We start from the raw sequence: 12,141 nt of genomic DNA on the forward strand, positions 1-12,141 counted from the left end.
GCAGACCCCCCCTCTCTTCGCAGCTGAAGGATCCAAGGGAAAGACGGAGTCAATACAGCTTGGCTTCAGGTGCGCCGCAGGAGTTGCCGGTGTTGACTACAACGTCAAACCGCCTTAGGGACTCCGGCTCCGGATTTTCTGTCGGGGTTTACTCCCTTAGCCTTTCCCCTGAAGAGGTATGCCGCAAGGCAGCGGAGGTTTTTTGGAATCAGAGTTTTCCTTCTCTGATGTGCCCTGACTGGAAGATCGAACCAGCGACACTTAGCTCGCAGGCCGACGCTCAATCCACTGAGCCAAACCAGCCAGGGTAAACTTTCAGTCTATATAGTCTTGATTTTCATGGGTATTTCCTATAAATGGAATCATACAATATATAGTCTTTTTAAAAACATCTGTTAAACTATATTTTTAGATTTTTAAAACACATTCATTCTTCGTTTTCTTTCAATTTTATTTTGTATTCATTTCAGGTGTACAGCTTAGTGGTTAGACAATCATAGTTTACATAAGTTTCCTCTCAATATTTTCTACATCCCAACTAGTGCCATATATAGTTATTGCAATATTATTGACTACATCCCCTGTGATTTACTTACACCTCCATGACTATTTTGTAACTACGAATTTAAATTTTTAAATTAATTCACCTCTTTCACTCAGCCCCCCAACACCCCTTTCTTCTGGCAATAAGCAGTTTGCTCTCTTCATTCATAAGTCTGTTGGGAAATTTTAATTTATTTTGTTCTTTTGATTCCACATATAAGTTAAATCACATGGCATTTGTTTTTCTCTGGCTGACTTATTTTCACTGAGCATAATATCCTCTAGGTCCATCCATGCTGTCACAAATGGAAGGATTTCATTCTTTTTTATGACCTAGTAATATTCTAGTTTCGTGTGTGTGTGTGTGTGTGTGTGTGTGTGTGTGTGAACACTTTTATGACCTTATTTATTGATGGTCATTTGGGCTGCTTCCATACCTTGGCTATTATGAAAAACAGTGCAATGAATATAGGATACATAAGGTACATACATGTATATCCTTTCCAATTGGTGTTTTTTGTTTTTTGGATAAATTACCCAGAAGTGGAATCAAAGAATCTAAGGCAGATCCATTTTTTTTAAAGATTTTATTTATTTATTTTTAGAGAGAGCGGAAAGGAGAAAGAAACAGAGGGAGGGAAACATTGATATGAGAGGGAAACATAAATCAATTGCCTGTCATACACACTCCAACCAAGGACTGAAACTGCAACCCAGGCATGTGTCTAAACAAGGAATTGAACCAGCAACCTTTTGTTTTGCAGGACGATGCCCAACCAACTGAGCCACACTGATCAGGGCATATAGCAGATCCATTTTAAATTTTTGAGGAAATGCCATACTGTTTTGCATAGTGGCTGTACTAATCTGCATCCCTACCAACTGTACACAACACTTCCCTTTTCTCTACGTCCTTGCCAACACTTGTCATTTGTAGTTTTATTAATGATAGTCATTCTGACAGTTTCCTTTGGTTTCAGTCTCATTGTAGTTTTAATTTGTATTTTTTCTGATAGTGATGTTGAACATTTTTCCATGTGTCTATGGACCTTCTGTATGTCCTCTTTGGAGAAGTGTTTGTTCAGGTCCTTTGCCCATTTTTTAATTGGGTTGTTTGTTTTCATCATGTTGAGTCATATAAGCTCTTTATATAATTTGGAGATCAGTCCCCGGTCTGTGATATCATTGGAAAATATGTTTTTCCATATGGTTGGTTTCCTTTTCATCTTGCTGATGTTTCCTTTTGCTGAGTAGAAACTGTTTAGTTTGATGTAGTCCCATTTGTTTACTTTTTCATTTATTTCTCTTGCCTTAGGAGATGTATCTGTAAAAATATTATTATGTGGGATACCTGAAATTTTTCTGCCTATGTTTTCCTCTAGGACTTTTATGGTGTCATGGCTTACATTTAAGTCTTTGATCCATCTTGAGTTTATTCTCGTGTGTGGTATAAGTTGATGGTCTAGTTTCATTGTTTTGCAGGTCCCTGTCCCATTCTCCCAGCACCATTTGTTAAAGAGGCTCTTCTCACTCCATTTTATGTTCCTTCCTCCTTTATCAAATATTAGCTGTCCATAGAGGCCTGGGTTTATTTCTGGGCTTTCTATTCTGTTCCACTGGTCTATATGTCTGTTCTTATGCCAGTAACAGACTGTTTTGATCATAGTGGCTTTCTAGTATTGTTTGATGTCTGGTATCTTGATTCTTCCTGCTGTGTTCTTCTGGTTCAAGATTGCTTTTGAATTCGGGGTCTTTTTTGGTTCCATATGAATTTTTGGATTATTTGTTCTAGGTCTGTGAAATATGGCATTGGTATTTTAATAGTGGTTGCATTGAATCTGTAAATTGGTTTGGGTAGTATGGCCATTTTGATGATGTTGATTCTTCCCATCCAAGAACATGGTATTTGCTTACATTTATTTGTATCTTCCTTAATTTCTTTCTTCATCGTTGCGTAATTTTCAGTGTACAGGTCTTTTATCTCTCTGGTTAAATTTATTCATAGGAACTTTATTTTTCTTGTTGCTATAGTAAATGGTATTTTCTTTTTTCTCTCTGTCTCTGCTATTTTATTGTTGGTGTACAGAAATGCCTTAGATTTCTGTATATTTATTTTGTACCCTGCTATTTTGTCAAATTCACTTATATCAAGAAGTCTTTTAGTGGAGTTTATAGGGTTTTCTATGTATACTATCATGTCATCTGCATATAATGATAGCTTTACTTCTTCTTTCCCAGTTTGGCTGCCTTTTATTTCTTTGTCTTGTCTGATTGCTGTGGCTAGGACTTCCAACACTGTTGAATAGGAGTGGAGAGAGTGGACAGCCTTGTCTAGTTCCTGATTTCAGGGGGAATGCTTTCAGTTTCAGTCCATTGAGTATGATGTTGGCTTCAGGCTTCTCATATATAGCCTTAATTATGTTAAGGTATGCTCCCTCTATTCCCATTTTGCTGAGTGTTTTCATCATAAATGGGTGTTGTACTTTATCAAATGCTTTTTCTGCATCTATTGATATGATCATGTTATTTTTGTCTTTCATTTTGTTTAGGTGATGTATTATATTTATTGATTTGCGAATAAGGAACCATCCTTGCATCCCTGGGATGAATCCCACTTGATTGTGGTGTATGATCTTTTTGATGTATTGCTGGATATTGTTTGCCAATATTTTATTGAGGATTTTAGCATCTATGTTCATCAGTGCTATTGGCCTGTAGTTTTCTTTCTTTGTTGTGTCTTGACCTGGTTTTGGGATTAGGGTAATACTGGCTTCATAGAAAGAGTTTGGGATTTTCCCCTCTTCTTGAATTTTTCGGAATATTTTGAGGACGGTAGGAGTTAGTTCTTCCCTAAATGTTTTGTGAAGTTTGCCTGTGAAGCCATCTGGTCTAGGGCTTTTGTGTGCCGGGAGATTTTTGATTACTGTTTTAATATTCTTCTTTGTTATTGGTCTGTTGAGACTTTCTACTTCTTCTTGATTCAGTTTTGGAAGGTTATATGTTTCTAGAAATCTGTCCATTTCTTCTAGGTTGTCAAATTTCTTGCCATACAGTTGTTTGTAGTAATTTCTTACAATCGTTTGTATTTCTGAGGTATCAGTCGTGATTTCTCCTCTTTCATTTCTGATTTTGTTTATTTGGGTCTTCTGTCTTTTTTTCTTGATGAGCCTGGCTAGAGGCTTGTCGATTTTGTTTATTTTTTCAAAGAACCAGCACCTAGTTTCATTGATCTTTTGGATTGTTTGTTTAGTCTCTATGTTGTTTAATTCTGCTCTGATCTTGATGATTTCCTTCCTTCTTCTTGCCCTAGGCTTCGTTTGTTGTTGTTGTTCTAGTTCTTGTAGCTTTAGGGTTAGATTTTTTTATTTGAGATTCTTCTATTCTTTTCAGATATGCCTGTATTGCTATGAACTTCCCTCTTAGGACTGCTTTTGCTGTGTCACATAGATTTTGGGCTGTTGTGTGTTCATTGTCATTAGTTTCTAGAAATTTCTTGATTTCTTCTTTGATGTCATTGTTAACCCATTCGTTATTTAATAGCATGTTATTCATTATCCATGAGTTTGGGTGTCTTTGATTTTTTTCTCTGAGGTTGATTTTTAGTTTCAAGGCATTGTGGTCTGAAAGATGCTTGATATGATTTCCATTTTCTTGAATTTGTTGAGGCTTGTTATGTGTCCTATCATGTGGTCTATCTTTGAAAATGTCCCATGTGCATTTGAAAAAAATGTATATTTTGCTTCTTTGGGGTGAAAAGTTCTATATATATCAGTTAAGCCCACGTGGTTTAGTGTGTTGTTCAATATCTGTATATCCTTGGTGTTTCTTTGTTTCGATGATCTGTCTATTGTTGGTAATGGAGTGTTAAAGTCCCCTACTATGAATGTGTTGTTTTTAATGTTCTTCTTGTAGTCTTCTAGTATTTGCTTTATGTATTTGGGTGCTTCTATGTTGGGTCCATATGTGTTTATCAATGTTACATCTTCTTGATGGATTGTTCCTTTAAGTATTATGAAATGTCCTTCTTTGTCTCTTTTTGTTGCCCTTGCTTTGAAATCCGTTTTGTCTGATATGAGAAATGCTACCCCAGCTTTTTTTTTTTCAGCTCCATTTTCTTGGAATAGTTTTTTATATCTCTTTACTTTCAGTCTATGTAAATCTTTTGTTTTGAGGTGTGTTTCTTGTAGAAAGCAAATATATGGGCCTTGTTTTCTTATCCATTCCATTACCCTATGTCTTTTAATTGGAGAATTTAATCCATTTACATTTAAGGTTATTATTGACATGTATTTATTCATTTCCCTTTGTACCTCTGTTTCTCTCTCTTTTTTTTTTTTTTCCCTCTTCTTTTTTCTTAGAACATTCCCTTTAGCATCTCTTGCAATGCTGGTTTGGTGGAGATGTATTCTTTTAGTCTTCCTTTGTCTGAGAAACTCCTTATTTCACCTTCCATTTTGAATGCAAGCCTTTCTGGATAGAGTATTCTTAGTGGTGGGCCTTTGTTTATGATTGCTTGAAATATTTTTGACCATTCCCTTCTGGCTTATAGTGTTTCTGTTGAGAAATCGGTCAATAGCTTTATCAGAGCTCCCTTGTATGTTATTTTCTGTTTTTCTCTTGTTGCTTTTAGGATTCTCTCTTTGTCTTGGAATGTTGCCATTTTAATTATGATGTGCCTTGGAGTGGGTTTTTTTTTGGGTTCCTCTTCATTGGAACTCTCTGTGCTTCCTGGACTTGCATAACTTTGTCTCTCATCAGGTTGGAAAAATTTTCTGTCACTATTTCTCCTATCAGTTTATCTATTCCTTGTTCTTCTGATCCCTCTTTCTGTCCAGTGACTGTGATATTGTTTTTTCTTATGCTATCCTGTAATTCCCTTACCTCTTCCTCGTACTTTTTCAACCTTTTTTCATTTTGCTGCATCGTCTGGGAATTTTTTTCTACATTAGCTTCTAACTCATCCAATCCTCTGCTTCGTTTAGTCTGCTTTTGACTGATTCTACTGTGTTTTTCAGTTCAGAGATTGAATTCTTCATTTCTTCTTCGTTCTTGTTAATAGTTTCTATGTCTTTTTTTATGCTGGTGTAGTTCTCCATAAATTCCCTGTAATTTTCTTGGAGCTGTTGGTAACTTCCTTGGAGGTTGTCGTAGTTGTTTTTGAGGTTGTCGAGTATATTGAGCTTCGTCACCACCATTGTTTTGAATTCCATGTCTGACATTTAGGCTATGTCTATTCCATCTACTTCTCTTTCTGGGGATTCCTCTTTTCTTTTCATTGAGAGGTTGTTTCTGCGTCTTACCATGTTGGATTCTTCTTGTTTGTTTTGGTTTTTTGGGTTTGTCTGCTTTGATTTCCCACCTTTGTGGTATGAGATTCTTTATAGGAGTTCTGGGGGTTTGGGTGGTGCAGTCTCTTTGATCTCCTGAGCCTGATGTTCTTGGGGTACCCTTTATGTCGTTTGTTTATACTGTCTGGTTATATTTCAGATGCTCTTTGGTAGTATCTTCCCTCTGGCTAGTTGATTGAGAGTCACTCTATCCACTTTGTCTTGAGTTCTTTTGTGGAGATGCTGTTAAAAACATAAACACACAGCCCAGGCAGGAGACCCGCACCCTCAAAAATATCCACCACCCTCTATCCCGCTACCGTCAGCCAACGAGCCAGTATTAATATAAATGTAGTGAGATTAGAGCTTTCATACTATAAGAAGAATAGATAAAATTTGTTTTTAAGGAGGAAAAATATGATTTTTGAGAGAGGGGATGATAAATTAATAATAGTTGAGATTGTGCAAGACAGTGGGTAATATTTACATTGTATGTTAATAACTATAGAAGAAAAGGAGGGAAGAATGCAGAATATAGTAGGAAAGTGGGATTGTATAGTACTGGATTTATATAGTAGTTATATTCTCTTTATTTAGAGTGAAAGGGAGGCTAAACTAGACCCACAAACAAATAAACAACAATTAAAGAGGAAGGATGAGGAGAGATTGTATGAAACAAATTAGAGATATAGTTTTTTTCCCCCCTTTTCCTTCCTTCTCTTCCCCTTTAAGGAAGAAAAAGAAAGAGGAAAAAAAAAGAAAGGAATGTTTTTACTCAGTTCAGCGTTTGTGTGTCATCTTTTTCTGCGTCCACAGCTGGTTTAAGGAAGTGGGTCAGAGGTTCCTATTTCTTGCAGCAGCAGTGTGGGCCCGCGTGGCCGGCATGGTGAGTTCCTTTGGCGCCTGTTGGAGCCAGCTGAGGTGCCCTTGCGCGCGTGCCCCTTTGCGCACAAGGTGGCCCGAGAGCCCGCCTCAGGCCTGCCGAGCCGCGCTCCGGGAGTTGGTCTCTCACCTCCCAGGGCTGGGCCCCGGACACTCGTGCACAGTGGAATTGAGCAATTGGTGACTATTGAAGCTGGGCCAAGGTGCTCTTACGTTAGCGCACCTGTGCATATGCAAGGCGGCCTGAGAGCTAGCCTCAGTCCTGATGAGCCACGCTCAGGGAGTTGGTCTCTCGCCTCTTAGGGTGGGGCCCTGGACACTTGTGCACAGTGGAAGTGAGCGTCTGTGAGTCGCTGCCGCCCGCTGTTCCCATGCCACAGCCGCCTGTCCTTCCCACACCCGCCTGGGCAGGCACAAGCAGAGCCTGAGCAAGTGGTCTGCACTCTGGCCTGGCACCCACTGGAGCTGGTCAGGGGTGTCTGCGCCCGGTCTTCCGCGTTTCCAGTGGGCCCTCCCTGTGCCCGTTGGGGTGCTGATCTTATGTCTGTTGGGGTGTGTCCGAGGGGCTCCTGGACATGTGCCCTGCGCACCTGGACCAGTGAATGAGGGCACTTCCCTATGCGTGCCTGCGTGACCCAAGGGGAGGGTTGGGGAATGGGCGAGTGCACTTCTGCGCCTGCGCTCCTCAAGAATGTCCTATCAGCCCTAAACTTTCCCCCTCTCTCCGCAGTTCACAAGAGAAAAATACAAAGGAAAAATTATGTTTTCACTTGCACAGCAGCACGCTGTCTCCCGTCTTCCAGCGCCAATGCCACTTGGTCGAGTCCCGTCTCTGCCAGCGGGCAGAGATCCGGTCTCCTCCTGACTCCTCTCTGGGGAAGCCTATGGTCGCCAAAAAGCCTTTGTGTCCTTCCAGCCGCAGCTCCGGCAGTCGCCCCAATCAGGAATCCCATTTCATCCCCTTTTCCTCCGCTATCCTCACTAAACAGGTTGTTCCCAGATGGATTTTCTCTAATCCAGCAGTGCCATGGCTCGACTCCTGCCAGTGTCCAGCTGCTCACTGAGATGTTCTGTCTGCAATTAGCCCAAACTGCAGACGGGTCTCGGTAGCCTGAAAGCGCAGCCTCCCCTCACTCCTCCGCCATCTTCCTGTCCTCTCCTTCAATTTTAAATGATAGTCTTACTGGGTCAAGCAGTCTTGGTTGTAGGCTTTTGGTTTTCATGACTTTGAATATTTCATGCCAAACTCTCTGGCCTAAATGTTTCTGTTGTGAAATCAATTGACAGTCTTATGGAAATTCCTTTTTAGGTAACTTTCTCTCATTGTTTTTAAGATTCTCTCTTTGTGTTAAGCGTTGCTACTTTAATTATGATGTGTCTTGTCATGGGCTTCTTTGGGTTGACCTTGTTTAGGTCTATGTGCTTCCTGGACCTGTGTGTCTTTTTCTTCCACCAGGTTAAGGAAGTTTTCAACCATTATTTTTCTAAATACGTTCTTGATTTCTTGCTCTCTCTCTTCCCCTTATGATACCCATATGATGTGGATGTTATTATACTTCATGTTGTCTTAGAGGTTTTTTAGACTATCCTCATTTTTAAAAAATTATTTATTTATTTATTTTGCATCTCTGATTGGGTGTTTTCTGCTTAGAAATCATGGATTTGGCCCTTTGCTTCATCTATCCTGAAGTCAATTCCTTCTAGTGTACTCTTCACTTCAGATATTGTAGTCTTCTTTTCTGAGCAGGTTTTATTTTTTTTTATGGAGTCTATATCCTTTTTTATGCTGTTGATATATTCACTAAGTCTCTTGAGCAGCCTTAAAACTTGTTTTGAATTCTGTATCTGGTAGCTTATTTGCCTCCATTTCATTTAGTTGTTTTCCTGGGGATTTCTCCTGTTCTTTTATTTGAGACATTTTTCTTTGTCTTCCCATTTTGGCTCCCTCTCTTCATTTGTTTCTGTGTATTAGGTAGATCTACTATGCCTTGGCATGGTGGGCTTATGTTGTATGTATCTTGTAGAGCTTAGAGGTGCAGTCTTTCTTATCATCTGAGGTAGCTGCTCAAGGAAAGTTCCTTGTGTATATTCTGTGAGTCCTCCTGATTGCTGTTGGCCTGTCTATGGGTGGAGTTGCCACTCTGGCTGCCTGAGAATTGACCCTGAGCACAATGTATAAGCTGCTGTGCAGGGGCTGGCTCCACAAAGCTGAATTCACTCCAACAGGTTCTGGTGTCTGCTGAGACCTCTCTTTTTCAAAGTGTGCCACTTGTAGAGCTAATTGGGACATGCTCTGTTGTGGTCTAAAACATGGGTTGTATGTGTTCTGGGGTCCCATGGGAGGATATCCAGTGACAGTGCTGGTTGATGTCAGGTTCTGCCTGTGACCAGTCTTGGGCCACCTATTTGAAGCTCTAAAGCAACCCACAGTTTGTGGCTGCCTCTCAGTGTGTTAGGAGGGGCCCAGCTGAACACCAAGACTAGTTTATACCAGCATTGAGCCCAGGGACAAATCAGCAAAAGGCCCAAGTTTGTGTGAGATCCACTGCACCTGTTAGCTGCCTGTTAGTTTCAGTCACTGAAAGAGTCTCTGATGGTACAAGAGTTGTATAGGGAGGCTCTAGTGAGTCAGAAGGTAGGGGCAAGTGGTGTTGACCATATTGATACAGATTCAAATTCAGCACTGGTGTAGGATTTGAGGCCCCTCAGCAACAGTTTCAGCTGCCACCCACTGCATGTTTGTGGAACTTTGTGGTGGGGCAGGGTCTCATGGATTTGTCAAAGTGAGGCCAGTAGTGTTCATCAGGTTCAAACAGATAAAGATTTGACCTTGTGAAGGGAGGACTCTACACAAGAAAGTGGTGTTGGTCTGGGGTGTGTGGGAAAATAGGTTCCACCCAGCAGCCACACTCCTTAGTATTTCCTAGTCTTCCCAGACCTACTGGAGAGTCTTCTGCACCTGGGTACCAGTCCGGTCACAACCTGCTGACAATATTGGGAGCACAAGCTCAGCAGGATGGGACTGCTGGGAGTTGGGAGGGCAAGTGGATCTCCTCTGCCTTGAAGGGGGCAGGGCACTCCTGGAGGGTACTTGGCTCAGTTACTTCTGTCGGCGGGGTGGAGGGGAGGTTGGGCACTCCACACAGCTTTACTTCTCTGTTGTGCTGTGTAGGAAATGGAAAATGCTCTCTGCCCCAGAGCCACACTACTCCATCTTTGATTCTCCCTGAGTTTTTTTTCAAGATGTCTTCAAGAAAGTCTATACCATAGGCTCAGGCAGCAGACTCCTCCACAGGGTGTGAGTTCTGTTCAGTCAGGTAACAGTGGGGTTTGGGAGCATGGGGCTTGTGCAGTCCCCTCAGATCAATGCAGTTTGGAGGACAGTGCTTAACCCAGGAAATATGGTGTCTGTGGGCAGTTTGGGAGAGACTCAACATAAGGAATGTGGTGGCTGTTACATCAACTCTCTTCCCAGAGCCACACTAGCCAATCTTTGCAACTCTGGTCTGCTCTGAGCTGCCCTCCCTCTGCTAGAGACCAGGGTGAGTGGCTGTGAATGAGATTTTGTGTGCTGCCCCTTTAAGAGGGGACCCGGGTTTCTAGTAGACTCCCATCTCTTTTTGGCAGACAGAATCCCTGTTGATTTTTATAACCAGATGTTATGCGGGCACCTCTTCTCAGCTCTGTTGCTTGGGCTGGGTAACCCAGCATGAGGTTGAGACCCCATGTTCCTCAGGGGGAACTTTTGCAGCTGAGATATCCATCTGGATTCCCCACCACTGCACATGGGTGTGGGGCCAGCCCTCCTACCAGTCTCAATGTGGCTTTTTCTGTAAATCCTTGGTTATAAGTCTTCTGTTTGGCTAGAATTCAGTTGGTAATTCAAGTTGATTAGTTCTATAATTTAGTTGTATTTCCAGTTTGTGCTTAGAAGGAAGTGAGTGTAACTTCCACCTACTTTGCCACCATCTTCATCTTCCCCAATATGCAATCTTTTGTGTCTAGCTTAGTTTTAAGCTTCACATAATTTTTCGAGGTTCATTCATGTAATAGTCCTTCCTTCTTTCTTTTCTTCCTCTTCCTTCCTTCCTTCCTATACTAATATACCAAATTTTCTCTATCCATTTAATAGTCGAACATTTGGATTGTTTTCACTTTTTGCTTATATAAATGATGCTGCTATGAATATTCACATTCAAATCTTTGTGTGGACATGTATTTTCATGTCCAAGGAGTACAATTGCTGTATGGCAATTTATACTTAACTTTTTAAGAAATTGCCAAGCTGCTTTCCAAAGTGACTATATCACTTTACATTCCCACCAGCATTGTAGGAGTGTTCAAATTTCTCCAAATCCTCACAGCCCTTGTTATTGTCTATCATTTTGTTTATGGCCATCTTAGTACATGTCAGGTGTTATCACTGTGGTCTTCATGTGCATTTTCCTAATAATGACGTTGAGCACATTTTAAAGTTCTCATTAGCCATTCTTATGTCTTACATTTATATTCATTGTTCAATTTTTCATTGAGTTGTATATCTTATTATTATTGAGTTATAAGAGTTCTTTATATATTATGGCTACAAATCTTTTATCATATATATTTTGAAATAAATGAAAACACGACGTATCAAATTGTATAGGATACAGTTAAAAAAGACTTTAGTAGAAATTTTGCAATTTTTAATGCCTATACTAGAAAAGAAGAAAGATCAAATCAATGACTTAAACTTCCATTTTATGAAAAATAAAAGACAGAAAAATTAATTTAAATAAATAGTATAATAATATAAAACCAAAAACATGGTACAGTCTGTAATAAAAAATGTAAATGGACAAAATTCACCAATTAGAAGATTCAACTGTATCTTATTTATAGTAGACACATCTAAAATATAAATTGTAGAAATATTGAAAGCAAAAAAAATAGGAGTTATGTCAAGCAAATACTAACAAAATAATTGGTACAGCTATCTTTATATCAGACAAATATAGTTTAAGTCAAAAATAATTTACTAGGGCTAAAGAGAGATAATATCCTGATGAAAAGAACAATTTATCAAGAAAACATGGTAGTCCTATATTGCTGTACTCTGTGAACAGAGACGCTGAGATAATCTCAGCAAGCAGAATGACTTGGCCAAAAACGGATGGAGGACTGAAGCTTGCTCAGGCTGTCAGCGAAAAACTAGCAGCCCTAACCGTTCCTTTTATTAGGTAAATAAAGTTACTGATAATAGGATTAAAGGATCTTAATGCAATTAGTATACACTTTCTCAAGGATGTAAGAACAAACATAAAAGTATATAGATCAAACAAGGAGTTTTCAAAGCACATCTGTTGTTTCTATTATGGCTACTGAACAAGGCTATGAATCTAAGGAGTAT

The sequence above is a fragment of the Furipterus horrens genome, unplaced genomic scaffold, assembly GCF_987537825.1.
Source record: "Furipterus horrens unplaced genomic scaffold, mFurHor1.1.pri manual_scaffold_5, whole genome shotgun sequence".
Taxonomy (NCBI): Eukaryota; Metazoa; Chordata; class Mammalia; order Chiroptera; family Furipteridae; genus Furipterus; species Furipterus horrens.